This window comes from Solanum verrucosum, unplaced genomic scaffold, assembly GCF_900185275.1.
Source record: "Solanum verrucosum unplaced genomic scaffold, falcon-dt-bn FXZP01000214.1, whole genome shotgun sequence".
Lineage (NCBI taxonomy): Eukaryota > Viridiplantae > Streptophyta > Magnoliopsida > Solanales > Solanaceae > Solanum > Solanum verrucosum.
Window position 1 is genome coordinate 1,891,963 of NW_026020059.1, and position 15,039 is coordinate 1,907,001.

General features: G+C 30.9%; 1 protein-coding gene across 2 annotated transcripts in view; it reads left to right on the top strand.

The window, feature by feature from the left end:
• The window catches only part of LOC125823320 (protein TRANSPARENT TESTA 9), a 364,024-nt gene that overhangs the window by 186,120 nt on the left and 162,865 nt on the right, over nt 1-15,039 (top strand). The window lies entirely within an intron of this gene.

A 15,039-nucleotide genomic window follows, 5' to 3' on the forward strand; every position in this document is an offset into this window, starting at 1 on the left:
AAGGAAAAATCACGAATTATAGCTAAAAAGAGGTTGCGAGGAAGAGAGACGAGAGAGAGGAAGAGAGGAGAGAGGCGCACATAATTATAGCTAAAAAGAGGCTGCGAGTGTAATTAATGCAAAATATAGCTATGTTAGCTAATTAACTAGTATATATTTACTTATCCGCGTAATTTCCCTAAAATAATATTATTGTTGAACGTATCAAATCCAATATTCTGAAAAGAGAGATCGATTTTGATCATATCTATATTTTTAATTTTCATAGGCAAGGAATGAGACATAACTAGGACCTATAGGTTTGTGGGAGCATGGTGATGCATTGATTTCTTTGGTAGAGTTCAATCAGCTCAAACTTCATGATGATGCCTAACAAATCTTTAGACTACTGCCATAAATGTTGGCTAAACTATTCAATAAAGAAATATCACTACTTGCCCTTTAAAGTACTTCAATGCCACTATGAAGGACAGAGAGACATGTTTGCTGAATGAAAAATGATTCTAGGGAGAAACAAGTCATGCCACTTATTTTGGCTCAATAGTGGCATCCAATAATATATATATATATATATATATATTGGCAATTAATTAACGACAATAGCTTATTGCGACATTCAACACTCTTTGTAAATGTCCATAAAGTCTATAGCGACACTGGATCCAATGACAATTAACTAATGCAAGAGGTAAAGACTTTATCACTCTTTTTTAATATATATATATATATATATATATATATATATATATTTATTGCTGCTAAAAATTGTTTTTATTGTAGTGTATACATATTTACAATATGTTAATTTCCTACAATATTTTAAGGATAATTCAGGAGGTAAAGACTTTATCACTTTTTTAATATAAATATTTATTGCTGTTAAAAGTTATTTTTATTGTAGTGTATACATATTTACAATATGTTAATTTCCTACAATATTTTAAAGATAAATTTTGAAATTATCCTTAAAATCTTGCCATGAAATTGTTTTTTTTAAAATAAAGTAGTGTATATTAAGATTACTCGAAAATTGTTCAATTTTATCCAAATAAAATGATGTCTTCTTTTCATTATTTTTCGTAAGAAATTTGCTCATCGGTGTCTAATTTCTGTCTTGGAATGAAATCTTTGCACTTATTTATGGAGTTGATCTTCGAAACATGTTTGGCCATAAAATTTTGAAACTCCAACTTGTAATTGAATTCTAGAATTTACAAGAATTTAAAAAACAATAGAAATGTTCTTTCACTTATTTCGTTCCAAATTTCGTACAAAAAGTCAAAAATAATTTTAATTTATATTCATGATCAAACATGATGTCGTTTTTCACTTTGAAAATAAAAAATTACTTTTTTCAAATTTTATAATGAAATATGGCCGTCCACTTTTTTTTAAGCCAGTATAGTATATGTAGATCACTTGCCACAAAGGACTATCAAGTACCTTTTTTCTCTAATAAAGGTCATGATATTATTATAATTGCACCAAAAAAAGGAAGTACCCATATTTCTATCATCTCTCTTTTATGGTTCTTGTGTTGTGACTCCACCAATCAATAGAGCAATGAGTATAGATAGGGGTGTACATGGCCGGGTTGGTTTGGGTTTTCAAATATCAAATCAAATTATTTGTGTCGGATTTTTAAATTTATAAATCAAACCAAATCAATAAAACTCGGGTTTTTCAACCTCGGGTTTTTTCGGATTGTTTCGGGTTTTTCCGATAAAGTATTCATACAAACATATAATTTACTAGTTCTTCAAATATTTCTTTAGTCCTACCAAAATACAACTATCTAAGATGTTTCTTAAAAATATAACACAATATGATATGATTAATGTCACTAAAATATCCAACAAAAATAATAATAATGAAATCGCGTAAAACAAATATTGCAAATTAACAAGTCATAATGAAAATGATCATAATTTAAAAGTACTAAATCATGCTAAAATTAAGTTTAATAAGTATTAGTTACATAACTAAATATTAAAGGAAATTAAAATTAGATTATGTATTTTAATTGTCTAAACCAATGTAAAACTAAAGAACAAATATTATTGTCATTCTTAGTGTTGAATTGATTTTCTTTTTGCATTAGTATTAATTTGATTTTGATTTAAGTTTTATTATAATTATCAACATCTGTGGACTATAAACTTTATTGGCCCATTCATAATTCTAAGTTTCAAACTTGAAAAAATATATTAAAAGATAAAAACTATGAAAAAGTATAAGAAATATTTAAAAATTATATCAAAGTAAATATTTTTATGTATAAAATAAAATTTTAAAATTATATATATAATATCGGGTTGGTTTGGTCTTAGGTTGGCTTTTTTTGGTTAAAACCAAACCAATCCAAATATAGTCGGATTTTTTTTTTCAAAACCAAACCAAATCACTAGTCGAATTTTTTTTTCCGAATTGACTCGATTTACGATTTGGTTCAGTTTTATACACCCCTAAGTGTAGATATCAACATCTTCACAAATTGTACCAGCAAGGCAAACCTCCAGAGTAATTATCAACATGCCCCTTAACATGTGCAATTCATAAAAATTTAGTCCTCATAGTTCATTTCATTATTAATTTATGTAATTTTCATGACACAAATATCTTTTTTCAATAAAAAAAAAACACTGATTATTTGTCAGACTCCAAGTCTAGATCGTGGGCGTGGGAGACATTTGATGTTATTACTGGCCCAAGTGTGCATGTACCATGACATAAAATATATGCACATATATCTAACTATGAGTCTAAACATAATTTCAAGTCTTTTAAAAGAAATAGTTTTCACAAATGTATGATCATGATGTTGAAATTTATGAAAACAACATGAAGGTCAAAACTTGAAGTACATGATTGACGGTCTATATGGAAGCTTCTACTAGAGGTGTACATGACCGGGTTGGTTCGGATTTTTCAAATATCAAACCAAATCGTTTGTGTAAAAAGTTTAAATTTATAAACCAAATCAAACTAATAAAATTTAGATTTTTTCGGGTTTTTCAACCTCGGGTTGGTTCGGGTTTTTCAAATACCAAACTATTGTGTCGAATTTTTAAATTTATAAATCAAACCAAACTAACAAACCTCGGATTTTTTCAAATTTTTGGATTTTTTGGGTAAAGTTTGCATACAAACATATAATTAACTTGTGCTCCAAATATTTCTTTAGTCCAGCAAAAATACAATTATCTAAGATGTTTCTTAAGAAAATAACACAAAATATGAGATGAGTACTGATACACTAAAATATTTAATAAAAAATAATAATGAAATCATCATATAAAATAAATATTGCAAAGTCATAACGAAAATGATCATAATTTAAAAGTACTAAATCATGCTAGAATAAGTTTAATAAGTATTAGTTACATTACTAAATATTTAAGGAAAATTAAAATTAGATTATGTATTTTAATTGTCTAAACCAATGTACAACTTAAGAATAAATACTCAATTTTATTGTCATTCTTAGTGTTGAATTGATTTTCTTTTTGCATTAGTATTAATTTGATTTTAATTTAAGTTTTATTATAATTATCAACATCTATGAACTATAATCTTTATTGGACCATTCCGAATTCTAAGTTTAAAACTTGAAACGATTTATTAAAAGATAAAAACTATGAAATAGTATAAGAAATATTTTAAAATTATATCAAAGTAAATATTTTTATGTATAAAATAAAATTTTAAAATTACATATATAGTGTCGGGTTGGTTTGGTCTCGGGTTGGTTTTTTTAAGTTAAAACCAAACCAACCCAAATATAGTCGGGTTTGTTTTTCCAATACCAAACCAAGTCAAACCAAACCACTAATCGGGTCTTTTTTTCGGTTTGACTCGATTTGCGATTTGATTCGATTTTCGGTTCAATTTTATACACCCCTAGCTTCTACATATCGAATAGTGTCTACTAGCATAGAGTAAAATCATAAGTTTTAAAATCATGATGATTGCCTCACTAAATAAATTTCATATTTCATAAATCATTAATTTATGTTTGGGAGTTTCTCAAAATCGACATAATATCTATCATGTAAACTCATGATATTCGATTGTCGCCCCCATCGAAAATTCGTTCTATACATTGATAGGTCACATGGGCATAACATGACTTGGCATATATAGTTTCAGATATTTGTTATCTAAAATTCATACATACTCATTTAATAATAATTCTTCCAAAATATAACATTTTCTCAAAATCATTATTATCCCAAAAGCTCATAAATCATAGATATCTCAAAAGCTCATAAATCACGGTCATGTAAATCATATCATAATATCACAAGGTTTATCATTTGAAACAAATCATTATTCATAAATTATGTCGTAATATCTTTAAGTTTATATTTGTTAGTCAAAATCAACCTTTGAAAAAAATTATGGTGTTCATATTTATCGTAGAAAATCATGATTCTTGATCCATAAGAGGATTCATCAAACTCAATTTTTTAAAAGAAATATCATACTTTTTTATATTTTCATAACTTCATGGTGAAAGTCATAAAATTCATGGAAAATGGATATCATACAGAATAAATAATACTGTAGGGAATTCTTGAGGTTTCTAAGGAATCAAACGAGCAAGACATAAAAAATTTCACATAAGCCTAACTCATTATGAAGAAAAACTTGTAGACATAAAGAGCGTTGAGTGGAGAAGAAAAATGACGTTTCCTCACGTAGAGGATAGCCTTACATATATTAATTATTTCAAATACGTACCCAAGAAAAAATTGATCTTGGAAGTAGAAAAACAACAAAAATCTTTCTTGAACCTTGGAGATGAATTTTCTTGAAAATCCTAAGATTATGATATAAAATTTCACTATGAATCCATATTCGAATATTAGAAATGCTTGAAATCGCTTAGACTTACATGTAAGGGACTTACCTTGGTGTGAGATGAAGTGGAGAAGAGAAAAAAAGTTTAACTAGGATTTGGAAATGTAACACCTTGAAAATTCTACTCTTAGAATTTGAATCGGTTGTGATAAGTGTATCAATTTGGATTGGGAGATATACTACTTGTTAATATATGTTAAGATTCATTCCTGAGTATTTGAAGTGCTTTGGATGTGAGTTAAGGTCATAATGAACTTTTAGCATAAAGTCGAGTTGAGAGGTACTCTAATGATTGAGTTTTCGTGTAAGTCCACTCAAGGATAAAATTCAATCAATCATACCCCCTAACAAATGAAGAATTTTGTGGCTTAATACCAACAATATGAAAGGCCTTGAAGTCTTCTTTCAACTGATTTGACCGTTCATCAATTCAAGTTATGTGCTAAAAGTTATGATCATTTTTCTAGACACTACGTAGTCTGTGCGAATTGGCGTGCAAAGTGGATGTCTGTCGCGCACCCGTGCGGCAATGTCAGTGCTATTGTTAAGGTTGCGCAAAGTGTCGCGCGAACTAAGCTTTAGATGTGCTATAGCGCACGTTAGAATTCTTTTAGTTTTCTCTTCTTGTCACGTTTTAGGAGGGATGTTTATGCCTTTACCTCATCCCAAAACCCCAATCCATAACTATTAATTTCTTTCAAAAGCCAAAGTCAATTAGTTCTGATTATTTCAATCCTCTCATTCCAAAAAAAAATCTACGCTCAAGAACTTCAAGAAACACCAAAGCTAGGGTTTCAAGGTGTCCAAGCAAGTTCTTCTTCAAGCTTCTTCAAGAACCTTGTTCTTCCATGTATGTAAGGCAACTCATAGTGATGGACTGAGTTCATCCTCACACCCTACATCTACTTTCTATCACTAAAGAATAATCTAGGGTTACATCCTTTGTTTTGATAATTCTTTAGATGAGTTTCATTGTTGAGTTCTGGATTCTATTTCCTGATTATTGAGTTAGTATATCTTGCGTTGAGATTCTTGAGATGATTGTTCATGCCTATTTTCAGCATGAACCCTATTGTTGAGTTATTATTGATTTATTACTGAGTTAATATTGAGAATCCTTTCAAGTAAACCTTTTTTCCCTAAACTAATTATCTGAGAAAGAAAAGATGAGTTTTGAGAAAGAGTCTTAAACACGATTTGAGTAAAAGTATAAGGGAACTAAGTATTTCTAAATGTATCACTTGTTACATTGAGAAAAGAGAAATTTTGATTTCTAAATGAGTTAACGAGTTCAAAGATATGTCAGAGTAGTTACCTCTTTTAAGAGGTTATTTTGAGCAATTACCTCAAAATTGACAAATAGTATGTTTTATACATTTGAGCATGAGTATATATTTATTGGGAGTAGTATTGTTACGACCTATTCCCGTCGTTAAAGAAATGCCAACGGTGGGGAATTTGGGGCCGAAAAACTTTTTCGTAGTATTTGGATTTTCTCAACCTAGTCAAGATTTGGACGAAATTGGAGTCATTAAGGTGTAGGGAAATCTAGTAACAATCGGAAGATTTATGTATGATTATGATTACATGGGTGGATAGATAACTCATTAAGGAACCCGTACGACTTTACAGAATTGAATTCGGGCGAGTAGAACTCCTGAAATCGATCTTAGCGTAAAGGGTATTTTCTGAGCGTCGTTGGTTAGAGGTGTGTTGTGAAATGGGGTTTTTGGAATTCTTTAAGATAGCTCACTAGTTCGTGCAAGCCGCCTTGGCGGGAGTTTTTACCGCTCTGGCAGGGTCGCTATAGCAAGGTGGTGTCCGCTGTGGCGGACTCGACGCGATGTAAGGTCATTAATAAACCCCTAAACTACCTTATCTGGCACTTTTCGATTTTTAGAGCTAAGAAATGAACCCCAGGCGACTCCTACTCGTTTTTCACCATTCTTGAGGCTAAATGTAAGCTTTTCACTCCCCGAATCCATTTTTCGATCTGTAGAACGTAATAGAATAGGTGAATATTGATTGGGGGGGGGGGGGGTTTGTTATAGATTCTATGGTGGAAACAACCCTAATTTGGATAATTGGGATCATGAGTTTGATCTAGGGCTCATAGAAATTGTTAGTAATTCGGGTAATTAGTGATTGTTTAGTGATTCCCGTATTATATTGATTGTTTGTAGACCAAAAACAAGTGAAACGAATCCGAAAGGGGAATGATCAAGTTTCTTAGGGTTTCAAGCTTGTTTCGAGGTAGGTGATGGTTGTGATTCTATGATTGTGTCATGTATATGTTTGTTCTTGCTTCATTATGATACATTTATGTATGTGAATGTTGCATTATTGATCACATTTGTTGTAAATGAGATAGATGAATGATGGTTACCATGAAATTATGACTTAATTGTATGATCTTGAGGATATACCTGTGATTGTGATTGTGGTGTGTTGAATGGATCGGTTGCCACGTTTCGGCATAACTAACTTGGATCGGTTGCCACATTCCGGCATAATTATGGGATCGGTTGCCACGTTCCGGCATAATCATTGGATCGGATACCACGTTCTGGTATGCTAACTGTTTGGGTTTGGGTTTCATGAGAGGACCAATGACTTGTCATAATTGTGTATTTTGAGACATGTGAAGTTGTTCGTTGTTCGTAAATGTTGATGATATTGTATATGTTTGATATATGCATGTGATTATATTGTTGTTTGACTTATGTATGTTGCACTTAGTGAGATAGCCGTGTGATCCTACCAGTACACTATGGTTGTGTACTGATACTGCACTTGCTCTTATTTTTGTTGAGTACATGACATCTTCAAGCGGCTACTGACAAACCTCGCTTAGGAGATCAGTGATCATCGTTCGAATTCAAGGGTGAGCCAATTCTTCCGGGCTGCCATGGGTTCTCTTTCGTCTATGTCCACCATTTCCGGACTTAGACTATGTTCTAGTTAGTTGATTAGTTCATTAGATTGGGGTTGCATCCCTTCTTGTTTAGACTTGGTCCATTGTTAGATGTTTTGGTACATTGACTTTCAGGTTCTAGGCGTATTTTTTCCTCAAAAGGCTTTATTTTGCCTCACTTTGCTTCCTTGACACACATAATATTTCCTTGGGACGCTAGCCTACTCACTTTGCAAGCCCGTGGATGAGTATTATTGTCAACGTTTTCCTAAAATGTACTTAACTTCTGGTCTAAAAATCAGATTGACAATGGTTTGATGTTTTGGAAACTAGATTCAATTTTATTTAGTTGTGTATATAATTCACCACTCAATACTTTATATTTCTAGAGAGGTGCTTATTTGAAGTTGACCCTGGTATAAACTTATAGAAAAATAGAAAAACTTTCAACTTAACTTTGTGTTAGAGTTGTCTTATAACTTTAATTCATATCCAATACACTTTCCACACTTGAGATTTGACATTTACACCTAGGCATAATCTAATTCACCGAGTTTGGATCTAATTTCATATGTGGAATGGTTTAAACCATAATCTGAAAGTTCAAGGTGTTACGTTATTGATTTCATCAGATGTTAATCCATGGGAACTTTTAGCAACAACATAGGTATATAAAAGTAAAAATTAATGAAGATAATACTTAAATAATGCTATTGTATTCTCCCACAATGCCTTGTAACTAGTTGAAACTCATTTGAAAGCAACATAGCGTTTAAAATATGTGATAAACAACATGAGACTTAGGGGTGTAGAAAACCGAACCGAAAATCGAATCAAATCGCAAATTGAGTCAAACTGAAAAAAAAATCCAACTAGTGGTTGGTTTGACTTGGTTTGGTGTTGAAAAACAAAACCTGACTATATTTAGGTTGGTTTGGGTTTAACTAAAAAAAACCAACCCGAGACCAAACCAACCCGATATTATATATATAATTTTAAAATTTTATTTTATACATAAAAATATTTACTTTGATATAATTTTTAAATATTTCTTATACTTTTTCATAGTTTTTATCTTTTAATATATTATTTCAAGTTTGAAACTTAGAATTTTGAATGGTTCCATAAAGATTATAGTCCATAGATGTTGGTAATTATAATAAAACTTAAATCAAAATCAAATTAATACTAATGCAAAAAGAAAATCAATTTAACACTAAGAATGACAATAATATTGAATATTTGTTCTTTGATTTTACATTGGTTTAGACAATTAAAGTACATAATCTAATTTTAATTTCCTTTAATATTTAGTCATGTAACTAATACTTATTAAACTTATTTTAGCGTGATTTAGTACTTTTAAATTATGATCATTTTCATTATGACTTGTTAATTTGCAATATTTGTTTTACGCGATTTCATTATTACTATTATTTTTGGATATTTTAATATCATTAATCATATCATTTGTGTTGTATTCTTAAGAAACACCTTAGATAGTTGTATTTTGGTAGGACCGAAGAAATATTTGAAGTACAAGTAAATTATATGTTTGTATGAATACTTTAGCGGCAAAAATCCGAAAACCCGAAAAAATCCGAAAAAACTCGAGGTTGAAAAAACGAGTTTTATTGGTTTGGTTTGGTTTGGTTTATAGATTTAAAAATCCGACACAAATGATTTGGTTTGATATTTGAAAAACCCAAACCAACCCGACCATGTACATCCCTAATGAGACTTAATGGAGTTGATGGGATGGATTTAAATATTCTAAACAAAAATTATAAAACGTCCCAGGACCTGAACATATGTTGATCTATGTCATGTGTTACTTGGCTCATTTGCTAAAAACTTATTTATGCTCACAAGTATAACTACTTGTTATGTGCAACTACTATTGTAATATTTCACTCATTTCATATTTAGTCACACAAGTGAACTCATCTAGACTCAAATGAGAGACTTAGTCCATCTCTCCTTGCATGAGTGCCACAAAGGTTAGGCTTAGCAATCTCACACTCATAGGAGCTATTATCTATCTTGGGACTGTTATTCTATTCTTAATTTGAGATAAAAAATAATTTTATAATTTTGAGATAAATTGTCCTGTAATTTTATTCTAATTATACATATGATAAACTTATACTGAAATTAATTTTGAAATTAGTTAAGTATCTTTTATCCCTCATACCAAATGAACCATCAATATCCAAAATAACTAATTTCGAAATAAATTATCTCGCGATTTTATCCAAACAAAACATTAGACACATGAGTTCACTCCACAATCTGTTAAAGTTGAATGCTAGTTCCAGAAAAAAGTTATTTTTCATCTTAGGGTGTGTTTGATGTTTTTCCAGAATTTTTAAATTTTTTTTTGTCATGTTTGATTAGTTAATATTTTTTCTAAAAGAAAATAAATTTCATAAAAATAAGAAAAGATAAATTTTGTAATGAACGTAAGAAAAACAAGTTTCACAATGACATTATCTCCCTCCTACCTTCCAACACATCTCAATTACCCCCACTTCTATACCTATATCCCCTAGCCACAACCCCCACACTCACCCACGCCAGAGGTGGATCCACCCTTGAGGGTGTGGGTGCACGTGCACCCGTTCACTTCGATTTTTTTTTTGTGTATATACACATATATTCTGAAATAAAGAATATATAACTGAATGTGCACCCTAAGACATATAAGTTGAGTTGGTGTAGTGGTCAGACACCTGGTTGTTGGTGTCTTTGCAACTCGTTGGTCGCGAGTTTTATTTTGCTTGTTGCATTTTCTTTTTGTAAATTTTAATTTTTTTTTTCAAAAAAAGGCTAATAATTCTTTTTGTCAGTTTTAATTTTTTTCCCCAAAAAAGCCTAATAAAAAACCTCAAGCGAGATTCGAACTAGCAATGTACACTCTAAGGGTCAATACCATCAAATCATAGAGTGAATTATGATAGATTTTTTAAATTTATATTTATATATACTTGTTTGACAATATTTTTTGATGAAGTGTCGTTGCTTCACTAACACACATTCGAATTTAATAGTGCCCCCGCTGTCTTCCAATCCTGGGTTCGCCTCTGCCCACCCTTACCCAAACCCCCATCTTCTATAAAAATGTTTTTGAGATAATATTTTTTATTTATACTAAATACTAGTAAATATAAAAATATTTAAGAAATCCACTTATTTCCTAGAAAAATATTATGTGCAAAAAACATTTACTTGATATCAAACACACTTAGTTCGAATTTTGCTTTTGATCCACTTTGGGTATAAATATCCGATAGTAAGGACATCATCCAAAAAAATGACTTTGAGGTATAAATTAGTGCAAATTCAAACATTAGGGACCAATTTGTTATATTCTCATCTTTCACTAAAAGACAATCTCACTTTAGAGTTCAAATTACTAATCCATTTCTAATACTGAACAATTTTTTTATTTATATTTAAAAAGGAAAGAAAAGAAAAGTAGGGTTTGTATCATTGCTTTGACTCATCATTGGGGGTCTCTTGTTCATGAAAGAACAATAAGATTATGATTCCTTAAAGTGGCGGATGTGGGAGCATGTCTCTCCATGATAGAGAAGTACAATGATTTCATCTTTGTAAAATATGAAGATGAGATAATGAATTAAAAGACTTTGGGATGTGGGAGAAGTTGAATAATTATTTCCCTTCTTTTCTCTAATATTATGATAGGAGAATGATTGTACAATAGATGTACATCAACAAGTATTATTTCTTGCTTCCTTTTATTATATTATCCTTTTCCTTTTTCTTTTTTCAAATCAAATTTCCTTGTTCCCCTTTCTCACACTCCATACATACTTTAGTAAATATTGAATTTTACCATATTAAAAAAAAAATTATACCATGATTTCGATATTATAATATTTCCATATGCATTTGAAATACAAATTAATATTCTGGAGGGTATCCAATATTTATTTATTAAAAAATTATTGAAATTGTAGTGTCCCATACTTTCAAGCTAAAATTTGAAGTATTCGAAGTATGTAATTAAACCCGAATCTAGAGAAATTGGTTGTGCCACTTTGCTCTAGTGATCACTATTTCATATACTACGAGGTGTTTAGGTCAAGGTTTAAGTGTTGGGGGTGTAATGATCCTCGTGGTCATTTGCTTGCTTTTGTGTGATTTTAATGTTATGCCTATTCCCATATCTTATGTGCAGCGTTTGTGGTATGTTGAGATGGATGATACACTTCTCGAAGTATCTGGGAGAGAGATGTGTGAGTTTTCCCCTTTTGGAAACTTATAAGTTGAAATAGTTGACTTTGGTCAACATTCAGAGAATCTAATGTAGTATGCGATTTCTATCAGTTCCACCAACTCCAGAAGGTCCATTTTGGACTAGTAGCATGGTTGGTTCGAGTCCCAAGGCCTTCAGCGTGAGTTTGAGCCATTAGGTAGGAAGTTTTTGAAAGTTTGGCTAATATTTGATTTCAATCAATATTCTTGATAAACGTGATCGATGAGAATTTCATCAACGCAGTTAGCTCCAAAATGCCGAGTTTGGCCTAGAATGATCTTTGATTTGGATCCCAAGGTGATCGGGTGGATTTTGTGATGTTTTGTGTTATGCTTGTTTGGTTGCTTTGTGTAAGTGTTGACTTGGGTCAACATTTTTATCAAGACGACCTATGTTGATTGTTTTGTCAATTCTATTGAGTCAGGATTATCATTTTTGGTGGGGTAGCATAGTTTATTTGCGTTCATGAGGTTCCGAACTAATCCTGAGCCTCAATAAAAACATTTTTTAAATCCAATGTGAGCTGATGCAGTTGGTGCTGGTGCACCCAGCATTGCTCAGCGTGACTGAGAGTTGGGTCTCGCGATCGCGAAGACCACCTTGCTTGGTCAACGCGATTGCAACCATTAACCATCGCGACCGTGATGTGTGGTTAGTAGACCTAGTCAACTTTAGTGAATCATGATCATGACCCTTGGGTCCCGCGATTGCAATGAACACCCGAGTTCAATTATATCAATGCTCATGATTTTAGCATGCACATTTCCTAAAAAAAACACCTTTTAAAGGTGATATGGATATATCAAGTGTATAGATCCTGTGTGGTGTCCATCTTATATGTGGCAAACCTGATTATATTGGATATGATTGATTTTGACGTGATATTAGGCATGGATTGGCTTTTTCTTATTATGCGGTTTTGGATTGATTTTCCAAGATCGTTACCTTGTATATGCCTAGTATCCGTCTGATTGTGTGGACGGGTACCGATAGCCATATGCCAAGGGGTATGATTTCATTTTTGAAGGTGCATTGGTTGATAAGAAAGTAGTGTCTAGATTATCTTGCTTATGTTTATGATAGTATTGCTGGCACTCTTTATATTAAGTCAATTACGGTGGTTTGAGAGTTCTCTGTTGTTTTCCCTATCGATCTCTTTGATCTTCCTTTTGATCGTGACATTAAATTCGGAATTGATGTTCAGCTGAGCACGTGACCAGCTTCTATTATGCCCTATCAGATGGCTCTAGTTGAGTTAAGGGAGCTTAAGGAGTAGCTGCAGGACCTCCTGAGTAAAGGGTTCATTAGACTTAGTGTATCTCTATAGGGTGCTCCTGTTTTGTTCGTGAAGAAGAAGGATGGTACCCTGCATATCTGTATTGACTAAGGAAGCTAGGCAACAGCACAAGGTGATCATCAAGAACAGGTATTTGATACCAGTTTAAAGATTGGAAGCTTTAATTCTTAAACTAAATAGATAAGCAGAAGAAGAAGGTAAGTTTCTTAACTTAGTTTAAAGATTGGATTTGTATATTACATGGCTATAAATTTAGGGATTGAGAATTTGAAAAACATGGGTTTATAAGAAATAGAAGAATTTATTAAATTCTTATGAACCAAGTGAATATAGTTAATGATTGAACTGTAAACTTTCATATTTCGATATTTATTTAAAAAAAAAGGGTTAGACATTAAGTTTCTTTTCAGTTTTAGGCATACATTTTAAAAAAAGGATAATAAATTGAAGGACTAGTAAATTGAGAATAAGATAATTCAACGTATTGAGAGTCAAACCTTAAACCCGATGGTGGAATATTTAAAATAGTGTTTGAATTAGATTAAATATAGAAGTTAACATGAAATTGATGTGTATGTGATTATAGATTGACCAAAGGGATTCATATGGATTGCTCGAGTGGCGAGCTTGGTATTTCAGCACGAGTATTGTGAGTAGTAATCTTACCACAATATATGTTTTATAACTTTCATGATTTATACATGGTAAAGTGAATGTGTTACCAAATATTTTGAACTCGCATGTGCGACAATTCTTTTACTTGATATGATATTAAGATGGTTATTCGAGATGTTTTAACTTTATATGAAACTAGTGAACTTATCCGCGCTTCACGCAGCGAAATAGACTATATTACCTGTTTTTTTTTCTGAAATAATTTTTACTTTATTTAAAAATGAATTTTGACTATGAAAAATTCAAATTAAACTTCCATGTTTAGAATTTCAAATAAAATTTTATTTTGTCTCATTTGTGAAAAATATAACAAAACATAACTCTGATTTTAAAAATTTCTAGTAAAATGAAAAATATTTAATTTCTAATTATATATGGCCAAATGCCCAACAAATTCTTGATTTATTTTTTCTTTCTTTCTAATACTCAAATATTAAAATCATCAAAAAATATAATCAATTTTATTTTCAATATTTCTTTCAAACGTATAATCTAAATAGAAGAAATTATAATATACATAAAAGTCTTTTTCAAAAGTTAAGTTTTTAAATTCTAAATCAAAAGTTACATAAAAACATTATCTATATTTTGTTTTAAGTAAATATGAAAAATATGTATAAAAATAGCTTGTTGGCAGGTATAAATATAATGGTATTCAATTTTTTTTAATCAAGTTATCAAGCTGTTTAAGTTTTCAAGATTCATAAATGCGCAAAGTAATACTCAAAAGAAAATAATATATGATGAGGAAAAAATATATATAAAAAATTAAATTACTTCTACAATTATATGTTATACTAAAGCTAAAAATGCATAACAACTTAATTTCCCTCTGTGTCACTACATGATATTTTTTATTTATACTATACTAAAGCTAAAACTGCATAACAACTGGACTTCCTTTTGTGTCGCTACATGATATACGTCAAACCTCAATGTTTGATATTTATACAAAGAGTCTATCAATGAATATTGGAATGCAATTAATCTAAAAATAAATATTGAAAA